At 45.5% G+C, this 25,293-nt stretch overlaps 1 pseudogene; it reads right to left on the reverse strand.

Annotated features, from left to right (window-relative positions):
• Positions 1-4,272: 4,272 nt before the first annotated feature.
• On the reverse strand, positions 4,273-4,391 carry LOC134946093 (5S ribosomal RNA; annotated as a pseudogene).
• Between the last annotated feature and the right edge of the window lie 20,902 nt (positions 4,392-25,293).

Consider the following 25,293-nt stretch of genomic DNA (forward strand, 5'->3'; position numbering starts at 1 on the left):
CTCGCGGTGGAACCTTCCCTGGAATGAGGTCGATTGGGCAGTCCCATTCTCTATGAGGAGGAAGGATATCAGCAGAGGCTTTACTGAACACGTCCGTGAAGTCTTGATATGGAGGAGGCGGAACATCAGATGACCTGGGGAAGGAAGAACAAACAGGAAGAACTTTGGCTAAACAAGTCTCGGCACAGGAGGGACCCCATGCCAGTATTTGCGTAGTCGTCCAGTCAATTGATGGGTTGTGGAAACGGAGCCATGGAAGGCCTAAAACCACTGGATGTGTGGCTCTTGGAATCACTAAAAAAGAAATATACTCAGAATGAAGAACTCCCACTCTCAGACGAACTGGAAGAGTCCTTAAGGAAATGACTGCGTCAAAAATCTTGCTGCCATCCACGGCAGTCAAAGAGATGGACGAGGACAGTCTCTCGGTGGGTAGGGACCACCGTTTAACATAAGCTTCGGTTATGAAATTCCCAGCTGCTCCGGAATCAAGGAGGGCAATGACGTTCCTGTAACGTTGAGCAATTTGGAGCGACACTGGGAGGTTACAGTCATGAGGAGATGGAGAGGAGATCATTACTCCTAGCCGGCCCTCTCCTTGGCGAGCTAGGATCTGGAGTTTCCCGGACGTTTGGGACAGGCATTGGTAGTGTGCGACGGAGCTGCACAGTAGAGACAGAGAGACTCAGAGAGACGTCTTCGGCGCTCAGCGGGAGATAGACGGGAACGACTAATTTGCATAGGCTCATCCTTGGATGGAGATGGTTGACGAGGAGGAGGAGCAGAAGATTTAGGAGTAGATGGTCTTCCTCGCTCGGTTGCTCTCTCTCCGAAACGTAGATCAACCTTCGTGCAAAGAGAAATTAGCTCATCCAACTTAGAGGGCAAGTCTCTGGTAGCTAACTCATCCTTGATGCGTTCTGATAAGCCATGCCAGAATGCAGCATACAGGGCCTCGTCGTTCCATGCCAGTTCGGATGCCAGGATTTTAAACTGTATAAGATACTGTCCCACAGTACGTGTTCCCTGGCGTAAACGGAGAATCTCAGATGAAGCAGATGTTATCCGGCCTGGCTCGTCGAAGATGCGCCTGAATGTAGCTACAAAGTCAGTATAGGAGGATAGCAGGGGATCAGACTTCTCCCATAAAGGTGATGCCCAGTCAAGGGCTGAGCCACTGAGAAGGGAGATGATATAGGCAATTTTGGTACGGTCACTGAAGAAATTGCCAGGTAGAAGCTCAAAGTGGATTTCACATTGATTGAGAAATCCCCTGCAGAACCTTGGAGATCCATCAAATTTTGCTGGCGTTGGAAGATGAAGATGTGGACTGGAAATGGGTAAGGTGGGTGGGGTTACAGCTGGTGTCACTGTAGTGGACGCACCGGACGTGCCAGGTCCACGGAGGGTCGTTTGAATCCCATCCAGCCGTGTAGAGAGATCCTGGAGACAGCGGATGATGTGGCCCTGTGCAGCCTCCTGATGTTCAAGTCGGGCTGCCAGTTCTTGCATCGGCCTGGCCGCTTGATCCTGGTCTCCGGCTGGATTCATTAGGTCAGTGCTTACTGTCACAACTGAGGGCCTGAGCTGACGGGAGGCAGCCTCAGTTGTAAGGGCTGAGATGTAACGGAACCTGGGAGGTTGTATCAGACCCCTAGACATGTAAGTAACATGTAGAATAACTGCCCGAAGGCGTGACCACGACAACCAGGATAAAAGTCAATGATGTTTATTATGACAAACTCCGTAACACAGCAGCAGTAAAAGGAAACATAAAAGTCAACAGAGGATAAATACAATTCCTGGGTACTACAGGGTGGCAAGGGCCACAGGCACTGGTAGTGTGAGACAGTTCTTATAATCTTCTAGTTGGAAAGTCCTTACCAGGCCTGACTGTAGCAATGGAGAGAACCCAGGATCGTACCAGCTGATGTTCCAGGAAAGGCTGGGCTGCTGTGGATACTGGCTGGAACCAGACTGTTGTTGGTACGGAGTGGATACTGGCTGGAACCAGTTAAATAATAAACGAACTTGAGAGCGATGAAATAATAATGAAGTTTGGAGTTTGAGAGCGGTGAAATAATAATAGCGGTGGAGAGTGGTAAACTGCAGAAAAGGACACCGGCCCTTTAAGAGAAGCTGTACACTGCTGGAAGCTGGGCTGGAAGCAGGTGATTGTTTGAGAGCGGTGAAATAATAATACCGGTGGAGAGTGGTAAACTGCAGAAAGGACACCGGCCCTTTAAGAGAAGCTGTACACTGCTGGAAGCTGGGCTGGAAGCAGGTGATTGTTGTAGCTGGAAACAGGTGAGTCCAGAATGGATCGGAGAGTCAGGCTACACCGCAGATGGAATGCTGGTGCGGGTCTCTATAGCAGAAGTCTGGAGACAGGAGCTGGAACCTGGAAGACAACCACAGGAGAGAGACAAACTGGAACTAGGTTAGACAACCAAAGCACTGACGCCTTCCTTGCTCAGGCACAGCATACTTATACCTGCAGCAAGGAAGGGGTTGGCTAGGCAATTATGCAAATCAACAATACAGACAGCAGATTGGTGGAAATAATCAGATGACAAAATCCAAGATGGCTGCGCCCATGCAGACACTTGGAGGGAAGTTTGGTTTGTAATCCATGTGAGAATTGAAACAGTAATGGCGACGCCGGCCACAGGAGACAGGAGACGCCAGACTGACAAGCGCACATTTAACCACGCGGGCACAGCGGAGGCCGCGGCTGATGAAATCACCACTCTGACATTCTGCATGTGGAAACTCAGGAACAGCGGGATCCGGTCCTGGAACGCTGAGCCAGCCTTAGGAGGCATCTGAAGGGTAAGTAATGGCGTCCAGATACCCGGATCGTGACAGGCATATCCAGTGTGGTATGGCTGTAGATGGTTATTGTCCATCTGGCCCACCTACACCCCCTGGTATTCACAGGTGGTCTATTATCAGAGATTTAACCAAGCACAACACTGCTTAACTTCCAACATCAATGAGATCGGTCATATCCAGTGATGCGGCTGTAGATGGAAACAGATGCAGGAGAGGTCTTGAGTGGAATTGTGCCACTCCACCATGTCTATACACCATCAACCCCATCATTCGCATTGCTGCGTGAATTGATATTGACTGTGTAACAACTCCTGAGTCCTTAACTGCACCTTGGATATCTTGTTTCAAGGTAGCTATTTTCTGCAGACTTGATTCAGTACAGCCCCATTGTGAGCTATCCGTAGTTACGGAACCAGAGATGATTTTGCCAATTTATGAACCACCCGTGCTTCTGCAGATAAGTTATTGTTGCAGATGGCACAGAAACCTTTCCTGTATTTGTGCCAGGATGAAACAGTGGTCAAGGTATGGCAATTTTCTTATCCCCTGCTAGCGGAGATAAACTGCCATAATCATTTTGGTAAATACTCTGGGGCTGTGGCTAACACAAAGGGTAGGGCCTAAAAAACTGAAAAGTTGCTGAAGGATAGTAATCCTGAGATAACACTGATGGACAGTGCTATAGGAGCCTGAAGGTAAGATTCCCGACTTTCCAGGCATACTGTGTATTCTACTGGCTCCCCACCAACTATGGAGTGCCATGTGTCCATGTGAACCGTGGTACACAATTTTATCTGACTTTTTTTGATTTTTGAATGGGGCGAAAGACGCAGGTTGGAGTAAACCTCCCCCCCCCCCCCCCCCTCCCATTGTGCATGGGTAACCGGAATGACCGTTCCTAACCAAAGCAATTTCTGAACTGCTTCATGCAAAATCCCTCACCTACGCCTCTACCCGAGACGGGCTGAGACGGAAACCTTCGAGGAGGATGCTTCTAGAAGGGAAAGCATAGCCTAGAGATACCACTTCTTGCACCCAGGCATCTGTTTGTAGACTACTACCAGATCTGTGCAAACTGAAGAGGTCGGTCCCCTTCTGGTTTAACTGGCCCTCTTGGGGCTGTTACGTTCCTTTATGACCGACAAGGCCGAAACCGGACACCTAAGTTTGGGGTTATATGTGGAAGGAAACGTGACCTTCTTGGATTCTGCTTCTGACTCCAGAATACCTTCCCCAACATAAACTTCCAGCCAAGGCAAAATTTCCAGAACCTTCTTAGATTCTGAATCAGCTTTCCATGTATGTGAGGCAAAAACTGCTCTGTGAACAGCTATTGTTATTGCTGATGCCCTAGAACATTAGTGTCCATATGGGCTATGTGGGATTCTTGCTCACTTGCAGGCACTGAAAACCTGTCTTCCAGTACCTCACCCAATGTACCTACAGCACCTGGTATTTCAAGGTGGTTTTCCCTCCAAGAACTAACTAGGCCCAACACTGCTTAGCTTCCAAGATCTAATGAGATTGGGCCTATTCAGTGTGGTGTAGCCGTAGATTGCAAGGTGAAGTCATGGCTGATCTTATGACTGCCCCAGAATATGGTCTTTTGAAAACCATTCCTCTTTTGATGGCAGAGGCCATATAGATTTTTGCACTATCAATGACATGCATATCTATATTGGGAGGCACTTCCTTATTTTAAACCGTCCACAGCTGGAAAAAGTTATTGGAATCCCATTTACTGGGTTTCCATTTTATTGGGTGTAAGCCAAAAAATACCTTTCTCCTTAATTCTGCCTTTGTGAAGAGGCCCTTTAGAACGTTTAAACACAGGTGCCTTATTTTTACCCCAGGCTATGCTGCCTTTACTGACAGACTAGCCTTTTTTGCTCTCATTTATTCAGCTTATTCATTTAGCTGATACCTATTACCTGTTCTTCATATGCTAAAGTAGAGGCCCTCATTCCGAGTTGATCGGTCGCAAGGCGAATTTAGCAGAGTTACACACGCTAAGCCGCCGCCTACTGGGAGTGAATCTTAGCTTCTTAAAATTGCGACCGATGTATTCGCAATATTGCGATTACTAACTACTTAGCAGTTTCAGAGTAGCTCCAGACTTACTCTGCCTGTGCGATCAGTTCAGTGCTTGTCGTTCCTGGTTGACGTCACAAACACACCCAGCGTTCGCCCAGGCACTCCCACCGTTTCTCCGGCCACTCCTGCGTTTTTTCCGGAAACGGTAGCGTTTTCAGCCACACGCCCCTGAAACGCCGTGTTTCCGCCCAGTAACACCCATTTCCTGTCAATCACATTACGATCGCCGGAGCGAATAAAAAGCCGTGAGTAAAAATACTTTCTTCATAGTAAAGTTACTTGGCGCAGTCGCAGTGCGAACATTGCGCATGCGTACTAAGCGGATTTTCACTGCGATGCGATGAAAAATACCGAGCGAACAACTCGGAATGAGGGCCAGAGTATATAGAGCTTTCATCGTCTGATGATTATCATGTGTAGTCTGTGAAGTCGATGATTTTATTTACCTTCGGTTCATTAGCTTGTCTTATTGGAGAAGCTGTTGGGGATATACCGCTGTGTCTGTATTCCCCTTCTAAGCGGAACCGATGCCTTACCTTCTCCCCGTGCTCCAGCCACAGCCTGGTAACGTCTGCTGGACCTGCTAGTATATCCGACACAGACACCCATCGAGACAGCACTTGTACCGTGGGTAAGCGTTGTTGCGACCCGGCGGAGAGTTGTTGGAGCGACTCTTTCCAATATGCGTGTGATAAGACTATAAAAATAAAATAAAAAAGCTTAGGGCTGCCAAACACAGCAGCCCTGTGACCATGGTCCGACTTCCTGCCGGACCAAACAAACAACTGATTTGCCTGCGCCAGTGGGCGGGGATATATGGACAAGCCCGTTGCATTCTGGGAGGACTGAAAGCTTGTGATCGTTTGGTGCCAATCCGCTGTCGCTCCATCACATCTGTTATCCTGTGGATAACCTGTGGACCTAGTCGGAGAAATAATGAGGAGGTCAACCTGAGAGACACTGAGCATATGGGGGGGAGGAAGCTGAGAGATACAGAGTTAAAGGGGGCAGGCTAAGAGACACAGTGAAGGGGGGATCAAGCTGAGAGACACATATTAAAGGGGGCAGGCTGAGAGTAGCAGGGGGAGAGGACGTGTGGCTGAGAGATGCAGGGGGGGAGGTGTAAGTGTGGCTGAGAGTAGCAGGGGGGAGATAACGGTGTGGCTGAGAGTAGCGGGGGGAGAGGACTGTGTTGGCTGAAAGACAGGTGGGAGATGCCGTGTGGCTGAGAGAAGCAGAGGGAAATGGCGGTGTGGCTGAGAGACGTAAGGGGGAGATGGTGTGGCTGGGAGATGCAGGGGAGAAGAGGATGGTATGGCTGAAAGATGCGGGGTGGGGGGAGATTATGGTGTGGCTGAGAGATGCAGGGAGGAAGATGATTGTGTGACTAGGAGATGCAGGGAGTAAAAGGTGACACAGGTGGCATGAGTCTGGTTGAACCTCTGTTGTTTGACGATAGAGCAGGGGACTAAACAGTAGGCCAAACAGTGGATTTAAGTCTCTACTATAACTCAGCCACACAGTGCCTGGTTACTACTGTAGCTCACAAAAGCAAAGCATGTGTTAACAGAATAGTATTTCCTATGTATCTTCAAACACCATACTGTACCATCAACAGTACTGGAGATATCCGCTACCACAGCAGCACCTGGACATTTAGTTTTTCTTCCAACATATTAAGCATCCTGCTGCAAAATCTAAAATATAAGCTACTGTATATTAGAGATGAGCGGGTTCGGTTTCTTTGAATCCGAACCCGCACGAACTTCACTTTTTTTTCCACGGGTCCGAGCGACTCGGATCTTCCCGCCTTGCTCGGTTAACCCGAGCGCGCCCGAACGTCATCATGACGCTGTCGGATTCTCGCGAGGCTCGGATTCTATCGCGAGACTCGGATTCTATATAAGGAGCCGCGCGTCGCCGCCATTTTCACTCGTGCATTGAGATTGATAGGGAGAGGACGTGTCTGGCGTCCTCTCCATTAGAATAGAGATAGATAGATTAGATAGAGAGAGATTGTGCAGAGTCGCAGACAGAGTTAGTTTACCACAGTCAGTGACCAGTGCAGTTGCTAGTTAACTTTTATTTAATATAATATATCCGTTCACTTCTCTCTGCTATATCCGTTCTCTGCCTGAAAAAAAAAACGATACACAGCACAGTCAGTCACACAGTGTGACTCAGTCTGTGTGCACTCAGCTCAGCCCAGTGTGCTGCACAGTCATCAATGTATAAATTAAAAGCTTATAATTAATTGTGGGGGAGACTGGGGAGCACTGCAGGTTGTTAGCAGGAGCCAGGAGTACAATTATATTAATTAACAGTGCACACTTTTGCTGCAGGAGTGGTGACCAGTGCCTGACCACCAGTATAGTATTGTTGTATACTACTAATATCTCTTTAAATATCAACCAGTCTATATTAGCAGCAGACACAGTACAGTGCGGTAGTTCACGGCTGTGGCTGCCTCTGTGTCGGCACACGGCAGGCAGTCCGTCCGACCAGAATTGTATTATTTATTATTATATACCTACCACCTAACCGTGGTTTTTTTTTCATTCTTTATACCGTCATAGTGTCATCCTAATTGTTACGAGTATACTACTATCTCTTTATCAACCAGTGTACAGTGCGGTAGTTCACGGCTGTGGCTACCTCTGTGTCGGCACACGGCAGGCAGTCCGTCCGACCAGAATTGTATTATTTATTATTATATACCTACCACCTAACCGTGGTTTTTTTTTCATTCTTTATACCGTCATAGTGTCATCCTAATTGTTACGAGTATACTACTATCTCTTTATCAACCAGTGTACAGTGCGGTAGTTCACGGCTGTGGCTACCTCTGTGTCGGCACACGGCAGGCAGTCCGTCCGACCAGAATTGTATTATTTATTATTATATACCTACCACCTAACCGTGGTTTTTTTTTCATTCTTTATACCGTCATAGTGTCATCCTAATTGTTACGAGTATACTACTATCTCTTTATCAACCAGTGTACAGTGCGGTAGTTCACGGCTGTGGCTACCTCTGTGTCGGCACACGGCAGGCAGTCCGTCCGACCAGAATTGTATTATTTATTATTATATACCTACCACCTAACCGTGGTTTTTTTTTCATTCTTTATACCGTCATAGTGTCATCCTAATTGTTACGAGTATACTACTATCTCTTTATCAACCAGTGTACAGTGCGGTAGTTCACGGCTGTGGCTACCTCTGTGTCGGCACACGGCAGGCAGTCCGTCCGACCAGAATTGTATTATTTATTATTATATACCTACCACCTAACCGTGGTTTTTTTTTCATTCTTTATACCGTCATAGTGTCATCCTAATTGTTACGAGTATACTACTATCTCTTTATCAACCAGTGTACAGTGCGGTAGTTCACGGCTGTGGCTACCTCTGTGTCGGCAGTCGGCAGGCAGTCCGTCCATCCATAATTGTATTATTATTATAATATATACCACCTAACCGTGGTTTTTTTTTCATTCTTTATACCGTCATAGTGTCATACTAGTTGTTACGAGTATACTACTATCTCTTTATCAACCAGTGTACAGTGCGGTAGTTCACGGCTGTGGCTACCTCTGTGTCGGCAGTCGGCAGGCAGTCCGTCCATCCATAATTGTATTATTATTATAATATATACCACCTAACCGTGGTTTTTTTTTCATTCTTTATACCGTCGTCATAGTGTCATACTAGTTGTTACGAGTATACTACTATCTCTTTATCAACCAGTGTACAGTGCGGTAGTTCACGGCTGTGGCTACCTCTGTGTCGGCAGTCGGCAGGCAGTCCGTCCATCCATAATTGTATTATTATTATAATATATACCACCTAACCGTGGTATTTTTTTTTCTTTCTTTATACCGTCATAGTGTCATACTAGTTGTTACGAGTATACTACTATCTCTTTATCAACCAGTGTACAGTGCGGTAGTTCACGGCTGTGGCTACCTCTGTGTCGGAACTCGGCAGGCAGTCCGTCCATCCATAATTGTATTATTATTATAATATATACCACCTAACCGTGGTTTTTTTATTGCGCCTCATTGCACCTCTTTTTTTCTTTGCGTCATGTGCTGTTTGGGGAGGGTTTTTTGGAAGGGCCATCCTGCGTGACACTGCAGTGCCACTCCTAGATGGGCCCGGTGTTTGTGTCGGCCACTAGGGTCGCTAATCTTACTCACACAGCTACCTCATTGCGCCTCTTTTTTTCTTTGCGTCATGTGCTGTTTGGGGAGGGTTTTTTGGAAGGGACATCCTGCGTGACACTGCAGTGCCACTCCTAGATGGGCCCGGTGTTTGTGTCGGCCACTAGGGTCGCTTATCTTACTCACACAGCGACCTCGGTGCAAATTTTAGGACTAAAAATAATATTGTGAGGTGTGATGTGTTCAGAATAGGCTGAAAATGAGTGTAAATTATGTTTTTTGAGGTTAATAATACTTTGGGATCAAAATTACCCCCAAATTCTATGATTTAAGCTGTTTTTTAGGGTTTTTTGAAAAAAACACCCGAATCCAAAACACACCCGAATCCGACAAAAAAAATTCGGTGAGGTTTTGCCAAAACGCGTTCGAACCCAAAACACGGCCGCGGAACCGAACCCAAAACCAAAACACAAAACCCGAAAAATTTCAGGCGCTCATCTCTACTGTATATAGGGGATTTGCACCGGGACCTAGACTATCTCTGCTTACAGATATCCTGGCTATTAGCCAACTGAGCCAATCATTCTTTATGTAAGTAGGTAACATTTTCTCCAGGTTTCAGCCATTTTGCTGTAACATCTAAAGTTAAAATGATGCCAGATAGATATTTTGGACCAAGGACTCTACTATAACTGCTGATTAGTACACTGAGCCAACTCATGTCTTGAACAAGTGGAGCATTTTTTCTTCAGGTCTTCCATCCGCTTGCTGTAACATCAAAAGTGAAATAAAAAAAACACAAGACAGGACAGCAGTATAGCTGCGTATGGAGCATCCCGCTATTGGGCCTAATTCAGAGTAGATCGCAGCAGCAAATTTGTTAGCAGTGTGGCAAAACCATGTGCACTGCAGGGGGGGGGGGGGGAGATATAACGTGCAGAGAGAGTTAGGTTTAGGTGGGGAGTGTTCAAACTGAAATCTAAATTGCAGTGTAAAAAATAAGATTTTACTTACCGGTAAATCTATTTCTCGTAGTCCGTAGTGGATGCTGGGGACTCCGTAAGGACCATGGGGAATAGACGGGCTCCGCAGGAGACAGGGCACTTTAAGAAAGAATTTGGATACTGGTGTGCTCTGGCTCCTCCCTCCATGTCCCTCCTCCAGAGCTCAGTTAGAGAAACTGTGCCCGGAAGAGCTGACAGTACAAGGAAAGGATTTTGGAATCCAGGGCAAGACTCGTACCAGTCACACCAATCACACCGTATAACTTGTGATAAACTTACCCAGTTAACAGTATGAACAATCACAGAGCATCAGATAAACCCTGATGCAACTATAACATAACCCATATTTAAGCAATAACTATATACAAGCATTGCAGAAGAAGTCCGCACGTGTGACAGGCGCCCAGCATCCACTACGGACTACGAGAAATAGATTTACCGGTAAGTAAAATCTTATTTTCTCTAACGTCCTAGTGGATACTGGGGACTCCGTAAGGACCATGGGGTATATACCAAAGCTCCCAAACGGGCGGGAGAGTGCGGATGACTCTGCAGCACCGAATTAGCAAACACAAGGTCCTCCTCAGCCAGGGTATCAAACTTGTAAAACTTTGCAAAAGTGTTCGAACCTGACCAAGTAGCTGCTCGGCAAAGCTGTAATGCCGGGACCCCTCGGGCAGCCGCCCAAGAAGAGCCCACCTTCCTTGTGGAGTGGGCTTTTACTGATTTTGGTAGCGGCAATCCAGCCGCAGAATGAGCCTGCTGAATCATGTTACAGATCCAGCGAGCAATAGTTTGCTTTGAAGCAGGAGCACCCAGCTTGTTGGAAGCATACAGGATAAACAGCGACTCAGTTTTCCTGACTCTAAACCTTCAAAGCCCTGACCACATCTAGTAACTCGGAATACTCCAAGTCACGAGTAGCCCCAGGCACCACAATAGGTTGGTTCATATGAAAAGATGACACCACTTTTGGCAGAAATTGTGGACGCGTCCGCAATTCTGCCCTGTCCATATGGAAAACCAGATAGGGGCTTTTATGTGACAAAGCCGCTAATTCTGACACACGCCTAGCTGAAGCCAAGGCTAATAGCATGACCACCTTCCACGTGAGAAATTTTAACTCCACGGTTTTAAGTGGCTCAAACCAGTGTGACTTCTGGAAACTCAACACTACGTTAAGATCCCAAGGTGCCACTGGAGGCACAAAAGGGGGCTGAATATGCAGCACTCCCTTTACAAACGTCTGAACTTCAGGTAGAGAAGCCATTTCTTTTTGAAAGAAAATGGATAGGGCCGAAATCTGGACCTTAATGGAACCCAATTTCAGGCCCAAAGTCACTCCCGACTGTAGGAAGTGAAGGAAACGGCCCAGCTGGAATTCCTCCGTAGGGGCATTCCTGGCCTCACACCAAGCAACATATTTTCGCCGTATACGGTGATAATGTTTAGCCGTCACGTCCTTCCTAGCCTTTATCAGCGTAGGTATAACCTCATCCGGAATGCCTTTTTCTGCTAGGATCCGGCGTTCAACCGCCATGCCGTCAAACGCAGCCGCGGTAAGTCTTGGAACAGACAGGGCCCCTGTTGCAACAAGTCCTGTCTTAGAGGCAGAGGCCATGGAACCTCTGTGAGCATTTCTTGCAGATCTGGATACCAAGTCCTTCTTGGCCAATCCGGAACAATGAGTATTGTTCTCACTCCTCTTTTTCTTATGATTCTCAGCACCTTGGGTATGAGAGGAAGAGGAGGAAATACATAAACCGACTGGAACACCCACGGTGTCACTAGTGCATCTACAGCTATCGCCTGAGGGTCTCTTGACCTGGCGCAATATCTCTGTAGCTTTTTGTTGATGCGGGATGCCATCATGTCCACCTGTGGCAGTTCCCACCGACTTGCAATCTGCATGAAGACTTCTTGATGAAGTCCCCACTCTCCCGGGTGGAGGTCGTGCCTGCTGAAGAAGTCTGCTTCCCAGTTGTCCACTCCCGGAATGAACGCTGCTGACAGTGCTCTTACGTGATTCTCCGCCCAGCGAAGAATTCTGGTGGCTTCCGCCATCGCCACCCTGCTCCTTGTGCCGCCTTGGCGGTTTACATGAGCCACTGCGGTGATGTTGTCTGACTGAATCAGCACCGATTGGTCGCGAAGCAGGGTCTCCGCTTGACTTAGGGCGTTGTATATGGCCCTTAGTTCCAGGATATTGATGTGAAGGGAAGTCTCCTGACTTGACCACAGACCTTGGAAATTTCTTCCCTGTGTGACTGCCCCCCACCCTCGGAGGCTTGCATCCGTGGTCACCAGGACCCAGTCCTGAATGCCGAATCTGCGGCCCTCGAGAAGGTGAGCACTCTGCAGCCACCACAGGGGAGAGACCCTGGCCCTGGGGGATAGGGTGATCAGCCGATGCATCTGTAGATGTGATCCGGACCACTTGTCCAACAGATCCCATTGAAAGGTCCTTGCATGGAACCTGCCGAAGGGAATGGCCTCGTATGATGCCACCATCTTTCCCAGGACTCGCGTGCAGTGATGCACCGACACCTGTTTTGGTTTTAATAGGTCTCTGACCAGTGTCATGAGCTCCTGAGCCTTCTCCATCGGGAGATAAACCCTCTTCTGGTCTGTGTCCAGAATCATGCCCAGGAAGGGCAGACGAGTCGTAGGAATCAACTGCGACTTTGGAATATTTAGAACCCAGCCGTGCTGTTGTAACACTTCCCGAGAGCGTGCTACGCTGATCAGCAACTGCTCTCTGGACCTCGCCTTTACGAGGAGATCGTCCAAGTATGGGATAATTGTGACCCCTTGCTTTCGCAGGAGCACCATCATTTCCGCCATTACCTTGGTAAATATTCTCGGTGCCGTCGAGAGACCAAACGGCAACGTCTGGAATTGGTAATGACAATCCTGTACCACAAATCTGAGGTACGCCTGATGAGGTGGATAAATGGGGACATGAAGGTATGCATCCTTTATGTCCAGAGACACCATAAAATCCCACCCTTCCAAGCTTGCGATGACCGCTCTGAGCGATTCCATCTTGAACTTGAACCTTTTCAGGTATATGTTCAGGGATTTTAAATTCAATATGGGTCTGACCGAACCGTCCGGTTTCGGTACCACAAACATGGTCGAATAATAACCCTTTCCTTGTTGAAGGAGGGGAACCTTGACCACCACCTGCTGAAGATACAATTTGTGAATTGCAGCTAACACTATTTCCCTCTCTAAGGGGGAAGCTGGCAGGGCCGATTTGAGGTATCGGTGAGGGGGAATCTCTTCGACTTCCAGCTTGTACCCCTGAGACACAATCTCTATTGCCCAGGGATCCACCTGGGAGTGAACCCACTTGTGGCTGAAATTTCGGAGACGCGCCCCCACCGGGCCTAGCTCCGCCTGTGGAGCCCCAGCGTCATGCTGTGGATTTAGTGGAAGCCGGGGAGGACTTCTGTTCCTGGGAACTAGCTGTGTTGTGCAGCTTCTTTCCTCTGCCCCTGCCTCTGGCAAGAAAGGACGCACCTCAGACTTTCTTGCCTTTTTGTGATCGAAAGGACTGCATTTGGTAATACGGTGCTTTCTTAGGTTGTGAGGGAACATGTGGCAATAAATTTGACTTTCCAGCAGTAGCTGTGGAGACCAGGTCCGAGAGACCCTCCCCAAACAACTCCTCACCCTTGTAAGGTAAAACCTCCATGTGCCTTTTTGAGTCGGCATCGCCTGTCCATTGCCGAGTCCACAGGACCCTTCTGGCAGAAATCGACATTGCATTTATTCTAGAGCCCAGAAGGCTAATATCTCTTTGAGCATCTCTCATATATAGGACAGCGTCTTTTATATGCCCCAGGGTCATTAATATAGTATCCTTGTCCAAGGTATCAAGTTCCTCAGATAAGGTATCCGTCCATGCTGCTACAGCACTACACACCCAGGCCGACGCAATTGCCGGCCTTAGTAAGGTACCTGAATGTGTATAAATGGACTTCAGGGTACCTTCCTGCTTTCTATCCGCAGCATCTTTTAGGGTGGCCGTATCCTGTGACGGCAGGGCTACCCTCTTGGATAAGCGTGTTAGAGCTTTGTCCACCCTAGGGGAGGATTCCCAGCGTAACCTGTCCGTTGGCGGGAAAGGATACGCCATAAGCATCCGTTTGGAAATCTGCAGTTTTTTATCTGGAGATTCCCAAGCCTTTTCCCATAACTCATTTAGCTCATGTGAAGGGGGAAAGGTCACCACCTGCCTTTTTTCCCCATACATATGAACCCTCTTTTCAGGGACTGGGGTTTCCTCTGTGATGTGCAACACATCCTTTATTGCTATAATCATATAACGGATGGCTTTAGCCAATTTAGGCTGTAACTTTGCATCATCGCAATTGACACTGGAGTCAGAATCCGTGTCGATATCTGTGTCAACAATTTGGGATAGTGGGCGCTTCTGAGACCCTGACGGCCTCTGCAACATAGGATCAGGCATGGGCTGAGACCCCGACTGTCCTAAGGTTTCAGCTTTATCCAACCTTTTATGCAAGAAATTAACATTATCATTTAAAACCTTCCACATATCCATCCAATCAGGTGCCGGCACTGTCGGCGGCGACCCCACATTCATTTGCTCCCGCTCTGCTTCCACATAGCCTTCTCGTCAAACATGTCGACACAAACGTACCGACATACCACACACCCAGGGGATGCTCTTTATGAAGACAGTTCCCCCACAAGGCCTTTTGGAGAGACAGAGAGAGAGTATGCCAGCACACACCCCAGCGCTATATGTCCCAGGAATCACACAGTAACTTAGTGTTAACCCATTAGCTGCTGTATATAATCTTTTTACCCTCTTCTACCGTGAATCTGCAGGGGAGAGCCTGGGGCGGAGCTGTGGAGAGAAAATGGCGCTGGTGAGTGCTGAGGAAGAAGCCCCGCCCCCTCAGCGGCGGGCTTCTGTCCTGCGTTTCTGTGTAAAATTATGGCGGGGGCTCATGCATATATACAGTGCCCAACTGTATATATGCCCAACTTTTGCCAAGAGGTCCTAATTGCTGCCCAGGGCGCCCCCCCCCCTGCGCCCTACAGTGACCGGAGTATGTGGGTTTAGTGTGGGAGCAATGGCGCACAGCTGCAGTCTTCTGCCGGCAATTTTGAAGTCTTCTTGCTTCTTTCACCCGGCTTCTGTCTTCCGGCTCTGCAAGGGGGACGGCGGCGCGGCTCCGGGATCAGACGACAAAGGGTGAGATCCTGTGTACGATCCCTCTGGAGCTAATGGTGTCCAGTAGCCTAAGAAGCAGGACCTATCTTCAGTGAGTAGGGCTGCTTCTCTCCCCTCAGTCCCACGCTGCAGAGAGTCTGTTGCCAGCCGATCTCTCTGAAAATAAAAAAAAACCTAACAAAATACTTTCTTATAGCAAGCTCAGGAGAGCTCACTAAGTAGCACCCAGCTCGTCCGGGCACAGATTCAAACTGAGGTCTGGAGGAGGGACATAGAGGGAGGAGCCAGAGTACACCAGTATCCAAATTCTTTCTTAAAGTGCCCTGTCTCCTGCGGAGCCCGTCTATTCCCCATGGTCCTTACGGAGTCCCCAGCATCCACTAGGACGTTAGAGAAATAAAGCAGCCAGTATTTACCCTGCACAGAAACAAAATAACCCACCCAAATGTAACTCTCTCTGCACGTTATATCTGCCGCACCAGCACTGCACATGGGCCCTCATTCCGAGTTGATCGGTCGCAAGGCGAATTTAGCAGAGTTACACACGCTAAGCCGCCGCCTACTGGGAGTGAATCTTAGCTTCTTAAAATTGCGACCGATGTATTCGCAATATTGCGATTACTAACTACTTAGCAGTTTCAGAGTAGCTCCAGACTTACTCTGCCTGTGCGATCATTTCAGTGCTTGTCGTTCCTGGTTGACGTCACAAACACACCCAGCGTTCGCCCAGGCACTCCCACCGTTTCTCCGGCCACTCCTGCGTTTTTTCCGGAAACGGTAGCGTTTTCAGCCACACGCCCCTGAAACGCCGTGTTTCCGCCCAGTAACACCCATTTCCTGTCAATCACATTACGATCGCCGGAGCGAAGAAAAAGCCGTGAGTAAAAATACTTTCTTCATAGTAAAGTTACTTGGCGCAGTCGCAGTGCGAACATTGCGCATGCGTACTAAGCGGATTTTCACTGCGATGCGATGAAAAATAACGAGCGAACAACTCGGAATGAGGGCCATGGTTTTGCCCAACTGCTAACGAATTTGCTTTTGCGATCAACTCTGAATTACCCCCATTGACCCTGACTAAAGCGCGAGTAGTCTTAGTTCTACTTCACTAAATGGCCAGTTGGGAGAAGAGTTTTAGCTTAATAAATTCATTACTATACAAAGTGAATTTGTCAAAGCAGGAACCCATATTTCATATGAATGGGCTTTGGGCTATAAGTGTGAGAATAAGAACCCTATTCAGTAAGGATTGCAAATTCTGCTTTTTAGCAGAATTTGCAATCCTTTGCCTCGCATGCTGGGGGCTGCCCATTGGAGGGCAAGGCAGAGGCGTTCGCAAATACTGCAAGGCGCCCGCAGTAAATGCAGGTGCATGTACAGGATGGGCCCTGCACATGCGCCCACATAGTCATTGTACTTATTGCGGTTGGAATGCAATTTGCGATCCAAGCTGATTGAGATCCTAAGTGTGAAATAGCGCTGTAAAGGGTTGCACAATATGTTTGTGCTATATAAATAACTGGTAGTAATAATAAAAAAGATAAACTGTATGTTTTCAACCACAGTAACTTAAACTTTTTTTTTGATAGATTCTTTATTTTCAGTTTTTCAATAGACAAAAGGGAAAATGAACAAACAAAAGCACAGAAAGTTTAACCATCTCAGATATAAAACAGTAAGCAATGCGATTAGCTGTCCCATAGCTAACAAAATATGTAACAAATACATTTCTGTGTAATTTACAAAAACAGAAAATAACAACAATACAAAAACAAAAAGTAAGAGGTGGGAGGGAAGGATGGGTAAGACGAGGGTTGGGGTACAGGCAAGTCGGTTCAGTATCTGGAGCATGTATCCAGGTGTGTGTGATAATTAGGGGGGACGTCATTAAGCATGGCTTTTTGGGGTCAGCGCGGTATAGTCTTGCATTGTTTTAAATTCAAGCCACGGGTGTATGTGGAAAGTTTTTCAAGAGCAGCGTAGTAGATGTCCTCCATATACATGTAGAAGTCCACTCTTTGACACCATTCCAAAATCGTAGGTGCAGTTGTTGAACACCAGTGTACTGAAACTACCGCACTCGCTGCGCTACTTAAATGGTGTAGTAGTGAATTTTTATATTTGGACAGAGGAATATCGAAGTGTGAAAGCAGCCAGAAATCAGGGCCGTTTGGTACATCACTCCCCACAATTTTGGATGTTATTCTTATAATATCGTGCCAGAACGGGGTTATGAGGTCCCACCAGATATGTATTAATGTGCCTCTATCTCTTCCACATCTCCAGCACAAAGGTGACACAGATGGGTAACATTTATGGAGTAAAGTGGGGCATCTACACCACCTAGTTAATAGCTTATACTGGGTTTCGCTCACTTCCAGGCTAGTGGAACAGTGCGTTATCATAGTACATTGAGGGTCATTCCGAGTTGTTCGCTCGCAAGCTGCTTTTAGCAGCTTTGCACACGCTAAGCCGCCGCCTACTGGGAGTGAATCTTAGCTTATCAAAATTGCGAACGAAAGATTAGCAGAATTGCGAATAGACACTTCTTAGCAGTTTCTGAGTAGCTCCAGACTTACTCGGCAACTGCGATCAGTTCAGTCAGTGTCGTTCCTGGTTTGACGTCACAAACACACCCAGCGTTCGCCCAGACACTCCTCCATTTCTCCAGCCACTCCCGCGTTTTTCCCAGAAACTATAGCGTTTTTTCACACACTCCCATAAAACGGCCTGTTTCCGCCCAGAAACAGCCACTTCCTGTCAATCACACTCCGATCACCAGAACGAAGAAAAAACCTCGTAATGCCGTGAGTAAAATACCTAACTGCATAGCAAATTTACTTGGCGCAGTCGCACTGCGGACATTGCGCATGCGCATTAGCGACTAATCGCTCCGTTGCGAGAAAAAAATAACGAGCGAACAACTCGGAATGACCCCCATTGTTTCTTCCAGTTTATATGTATCCCCTATGGATAAGATCAGAATCCCAAGCCATACAGAAAGTGGGGGTATCAGGAAATGCGCCACCCAGAACAATTTGATAGACTTTAGAGATCACGTGTGTAGGGGCTGAGGCTTGCATACATAGTTTCTCAAAAGGGGTAAGTTCCCTGTGAATATTCAGGTCTTTTCCCAGTGATTGGACAAAATGGCGGAGCTGCAGCTAGAACCAGAAGTAATACCTATATATACACCTGGCGCTGTCACTACAGAGTGAGAGCAGCTAAACTTAGGGAACTGATCCCAATTTCCCCAGAAATGTAAAAAAACAAAAAGCAGAATAAGACAGCGCTTCTCACTTTGTATGAATTAGATTCCTTTTACTTTTAAGTATACACAATTAATACAGTAAAATACCGGCCAGTATTAATATACACATTCAATTTAAAAAATACACAATAAAAACAATTGAAAAAGACTAAGAAAATTTATCTAGAGCGCATTGGTGTTATTCAAACAAGATCCACATATATTATATGGCATAATCCAATTGACGCTTTAAATAAACAATCAGTTTAATTAAATAGTCAGAATTATTTTTATCTCTACACACTCTGATTATTAAGACCACGTCTAATTAATACTAGATGTTAATAAAGCAAGCAGCTGGTGGTTAGTGATAAAAGTCCGCATATGCAGAAGATAAAGAGTTAGACAGGTGAGTAGTTAATCCAGCAAGCAGCAGATGGTTAATTGTATAGTCCGCATATGCCAGTGGTTAAGCAAACGAGTAATTTGTGAGCAGAGATGATTGCTTAGAATCCATCCATACTATAGGCAGTTTTTTAGTATGTTTTGTAAGTTGTTAGTATATTGGTAATCTCAGTTTAGATGATCACAAAACAATTGCATAAATGGCAGGTTGAACACTATAGTCCCAAATCCACCTTAGAGTACAGTTAGCTATGTACCCAAATTTATACCTCTCCTAAATATAGTGTGGGCGTTGCAGCCTCATCCCAGGAGTATAGTGGATAGTGGAGACTCTTATGCAGCGTGTTCTTTTCAGATGTCTCTCCTCCGTATTACCAGCAATTGCCTCTCCTCCGTATTACCAGCAGTAAGACCTTCAATACTGCAGCGGGTAATATATGGTTTTTAGCCAGATATGAGTTTCCAAACGCGTTTCTCCGCCTACCCTCCGGTCTCAGCGGCTTCCTTAGTGTATGAATATAACTCCTCCATCAGCTGGGCTTTAAATACCGGGATTATCGGTTCGCGCATGCGCAATAGCGCTCGCGATTCAAGCCTCGTTTATATCCGAACTCACTTCCTGAGTATAGATGTCGTCATGGATACCGGAATCACTTGTTCGCACATGCGCTGTAGTGCTCGCCATTTAAACCACGTTCTCATCCGGACTCCGATCTCACTTGCTGAGTATATATGTGGTCATGGATACTGGAGTCACCAGTTCACACATGCGCTATGGCGCTTGCCGTTTAGACCACGTTCTCATCCAGACTCACTTTACTAAACATAAATCTCATCATTCTCTATTCCAGACCTCCTTTTTGGGTTTATATTAACCACGGCTGTTTATAATATACTTATTCCAATTTTCACTTTGATTTTATTTTACTATAAATCACAACATGTTTTATTTCCGATATTCATCAACTAATTAACATCATATGGCACAACTGACCTATATATATATATACAGACAATAAGTCAGATAACACAAATAAACATGAAATATATGTATATAAGAGATATACAAACAGAAGTTATTTACCCCTCAAATTATTATAGGGATATGTCAATAATGTATATTTGGGGGGGCACTTTAGACCAGTTATTGAATTTCACTGAAAGTTTGAATAGAAATAGTTATGGGCTAAAGTTTACCTGTACATATAGTAACACAGAACTTAATTTTCTCGATATAGCACTTACGGTAGAGGAAGGAAAATTAACAACTAAAACTTACATTAAACAAGTTGATCAAAATAATTATCTTCAGTATAGTAGCTCACATAAAAAAGAATGGAAAGATAATATCCCCAGGGGTCAATTTATCCGGATACGGAGAAATTGTTCATCTGTATCAATGTATAGGATACAAGCCAATACACTCATGACATCCTTTATGGAACAGGGTTATCCACCTTCATTATTAGAAGGAGCTCTAAGGGAAGTGGAACAGCTCGATAGAGCTGTATTGTTAGAACCTAAAAAAAGAATAACTGAAAATAATCCGATGACTGATTACGAAATAAAAAATAATAAAAAAAGAAATATGATGTTTGTCACACAATACAATAGTTGTGCGCATAAGATTCAACAAACAGTTAAAAGGAATATGTCCCTTTTAATGATGGACGAGGTATTGAAACCACAGTTGGACCATAGGAGGGGGATGATCTTTCGTAAGGCTGAAAATTTACGGTCCATTTTGGTACCCAGTCACTTTGAGAGAGCAAAAAAGAAGCCTTCACTGGAGGGGATGTGGTTACCTACGAAACCACTGGGATTCCACAAATGTGGGAAACCAAGATGTTTGTCCTGCAAAAATGGGTTGAGAAAAAGTACAATTTATACTTCATCTAGTACTGGTGAGGTGTTTCAGATTAAAGACTTTCTCAATTGTGGATCAATGCATATCATTTATTTAATCACCTGCAAATGTGGAGCACAATACATAGGGAGGACTACACGTACTATGCATGTGAGATATATGGAACATAGTGGATGTTTTGCTCCTTTCAGAACATTCCTTCTATCTAGTCATGTTATACAGTGTCAACAGTCTAACTTTGACAATTGCACCATGATTGCGATAGAACATATTAAAAGTACTATAAGGGGAGGTGATCGGTTTAACCGATTATGCAGGAGAGAGGCATATTGGATACATAAAATGGAGACCTTAATGCCCTCTGGGCTAAATGATACAGTAGAACTCAATGGGATCTAGTGAAACATACATTATTGATATATCCTTATAATAATTGGAGGGTTAAAGAATAATTTTCCATTATATATCAGGATTAGAACTAAGTGGGATTTAGTGAAATATACATTATTGACATATCCCTATAATAATTTGAGGGGTAAATAACTTCTGTTTGTATATCTCTTATATACATATATTTCATGTTTATTTGTGTTATCTGACTTATTGTCTGTATATATATAGGTCAGTTGTGCCATATGATGTTAATTAGTTGATGAATATCGGAAATAAAACATGTTGTGATTTATAGTAAAATAAAATCAAAGTGAAAATTGGAATAAGTATATTATAAACAGCCGTGGTTAATATAAACCCAAAAAGGAGGTCTGGAATAGAGAATGATGAGATTTATGTTTAGTAAAGTGAGTCTGGATGAGAACGTGGTCTAAACGGCAAGCGCCATAGCGCATGTGTGAACTGGTGACTCCAGTATCCATGACCACATATATATTCAGCAAGTGAGATCGGAGTCCGGATGAGAACGTGGTTTAAATGGCGAGCACTACAGCGCATGTGCGAACAAGTGATTCCGGTATCCATGACGACATCTATACTCAGGAAGTGAGTTCGGATATAAACGAGGCTTGAATCGCGAGCGCTATTGCGCATGCGCGAACCGATAATCCCGGTATTTAAAGCCCAGCTGATGGAGGAGTTATATTCATACACTGAGGAAGCCGCTGAGACCGGAGGGTAGGCGGAGAAACGCGTTTGAAAACTCATATCTGGCTAAAAACCATATATTACCCGCTGCAGTATTGAAGGTCTTACTGCTGGTAATACGGAGGAGAGGCAATTGCTGGTAATACGGAGGAGAGACATCTGAAAAGAACACGCTGCATAAGAGTCTCCACTATCCACTATACTCCTGGGATGAGGCTGCAACGCCCACACTATATTTAGGAGAGGTATAAATTTGGGTACATAGCTAACTGTACTCTAAGGTGGATTTGGGACTATAGTGTTCAACCTGCCATTTATGCAATTGTTTTGTGATCATCTAAACTGAGATTACCAATATACTAACAACTTACAAAACATACTAAAAAACTGCCTATAGTATGGATGGATTCTAAGCAATCATCTCTGCTCACAAATTACTTGTTTGCTTAAACACTGGCATATGCGGACTATACAATTAACCATCTGCTGCTTGCTGGATTAACTACTCACCTGTCTAACTCTTTATCTTCTGCATATGCGGACTTTTATCACTAACCACCAGCTGCTTGCTTTATTAACATCTAGTATTAATTAGACGTGGTCTTAATAATCAGAGTGTGTAGAGATAAAAATAATTCTGACTATTTCATTAAACTGATTGTTTATTTAAAGCGTCAATTGGATTATGCCATATAATATATGTGGATCTTGTTTGAATAACACCAATGCGCTCTAGATAAATTTTCTTAGTCTTTTTCAATTGTTTTTATTGTGTATTTTTTAAATTGAATGTGTATATTAATACTGGCCGGTATTTTACTGTATTAATTGTGTATACTTAAAAGTAAAAGGAATCTAATTCATACAAAGTGAGAAGCGCTGTCTTATTCTGCTGTTTAGAACCAGAAGTCTCTGGGGGGCACACCTTCCGATGCGCATATATCTGAAAAGAATCTAATTGTGCCTCGATCATACATCTGATGTATCCTTTCGAGTCCAAGACGTTTCCATCTGGCAGCTATCTCCCCCGACAGCCCCGGTGAAAACGCATGATTACCTAGGATGGGCATGAGAGGGGACCTATTGGTCGTAAGGGCATATTTAAATCTAATTGACTTCCAGACATCTAAAGTAGTGCCAACCGTGGGAAGAATGATTTTCTCCAATTTGGGGAGCCATGGGATGTAACTGAGGTTCTTTTGAGTCGAGCTATGTTCGAGTGTTACCCACTGTTTCCTACTTGATTCCGGGCGTGCCCAGTTTAGAATTCTAGTAAGTATGGAGGCCTGATAGTAGGCTGAAATCAAGGGTAATTGTTGGCACCCTATGACTTATTTCTACAGAGGTAATTTGTTTGAATCTGGGCCTCTTCCCCCCCCCCCCCCCCCAGACAAAGTGACTGATTGCCTTGTGAGTGTCCAGTAAGAAATGATGAGGAAGTTTGAGGGGAATTGTCTGCAAGATATATAAGAGTCTAGGTAATACGTTCATTTTAATTATATTCATACGGCCAAGCCATGAAAATCTCTGCGCGAGCCACTGTGACATCTCGTGTTTAATCTTTCTTAACAAGGTATCGTGGTTGATGATGGTTGTTTGCTGGAGGGAAGAGGGGATTAGCACTCCCAGCTATTTGACATGTGAAGGGTGCCACTCAAGGGGGAAAGAAGTTTTAAGGGCCAATGTAACCTCCGTAGAGAGGGAGATATTTAGGGCCGTGGACTTGGTAAGATTAATTCTGAAATTGGATAGCTTGCTAAATTGATCAAATTCTGTCATAAGATTTGGGAAGGAGGTCTTCAGGTTTGTCAGGCTTGCGAGCAGATCATCCGCAAATAAGGCTAAGCGGTGGTCTATATGTCCGATCTGCATGCCCAAAATGGTAGAGTTGTCTCATTGACCTCGCCAGGGCTTCCATACCCAAGACAAACAGTAGAGGTGAGAGCGGACAACCTTGCCTGGTTCCGTTGGATATTTTTATGGGATCGGACAGGGTCCCATTGACCCTAACCTGTGCTGTTGGAGCCCGATAGAGTGCAAGCAGTTTTTGAAGAAACGTGGCTCCAAGGCCCAGTTTACGTAATATAGCCTCCATAAAGGCCCAGTCCACACGATCAAATGCCTTTTCGGCGTCAGTAGAAAGAAGCATCATTGGGGAGTTAGTAGCTTGAGCATGTGCTATTAAGTCAAACACCCTAATGGTGTTGTCTCTTGATTCTCTACCTGGAACAAATCCCACTTGATCAGGGTGAACAATCTCCGGCAGGAGTGGGGCCAGACGGTTGGCCAGAAGTTTGGCGTAGAGCTTGACGTCTACGTTTAATAATGAGATGGGTCTGTAACTAGAAGATAGTGAGGGATCTTTACCCTCCTTTGGTATCACCGTAATGTGGGCACCGAGAGATTGGCTGGAGAAGGGATTACCCTCCGAGACTGCATTGCAGGCCCTCAAAAGAAGTGGAACAAGTTTCTCCTTGAATGCCTTATAATATGTTATTGGAAAACCGTCTGGTCCTGGGCTCCTGTGAGAGGGGGAGGTCCCCATGGCTGTAAGCAGCTCCGTTTCTGTAAAAGGGGTCTCTAACACCTGGGTCATCTTCAAAGGAAGAGTAGGGAAAGAGACTTTATATAAAAATCTCTCTAGCTCTATTTTATGAGTTGTGAGATCTGCAGGTGAACGCTGGGCAGTCAGGTTGTACAAGTCTGTATAATATTTGTGAAATATGGCAGCTATGTCTTTATTCTTGACATGGAGGTTCCCCTTAGAGTCCTTCAATTTCGTGATAAAGGTAAGAGACCTCTGTACTCTGAGTGCTCGGGCCAGTAACTTCCCTGGCTTATTACCCCACCTGTAATATTTATGACGGCACCATCGAAATGCTCGACGAGTACCATCATCAAGTAATTTGTTCAATGAGGTGCGTGCCTTTTGAAGTTCCACTAGTGTATCGTGTGTGAGAGAAGTTTTATGCATTTGTTCCAATGTTTGTATTTTGAACAGCAGAGCCAAACGGCACTCCGACTTTTTCTTTTTAATGTACGAACCCATCTGAATGCATTTACCCCTTAAAACACATTTATGGGCTTCCCAAATGGTTACCGGTGAGCAGTCATCTGTTGTATTCAGCAAAATATATTCATCAATGGCTGTCTCTAGTTGGATGCGACATTCGGGGTCTCGGAGTAGCTGCTCATTAAACCGCCACTGTGTCGATTACAAACTTCTTAAAGATAGCGTAAGGGTAATAGGGGAATGGTCAGAGACCACGATTTGGCCAATGGAAGCATCCAACAACATATCTAAGTGTCTGCGGCTCACGCAGAGATAGTCAATACGAGAATATGAGTTGTGGGGGTTCGA

Source organism: Pseudophryne corroboree, chromosome 7 (assembly GCF_028390025.1).
Source record: "Pseudophryne corroboree isolate aPseCor3 chromosome 7, aPseCor3.hap2, whole genome shotgun sequence".
Lineage (NCBI taxonomy): Eukaryota > Metazoa > Chordata > Amphibia > Anura > Myobatrachidae > Pseudophryne > Pseudophryne corroboree.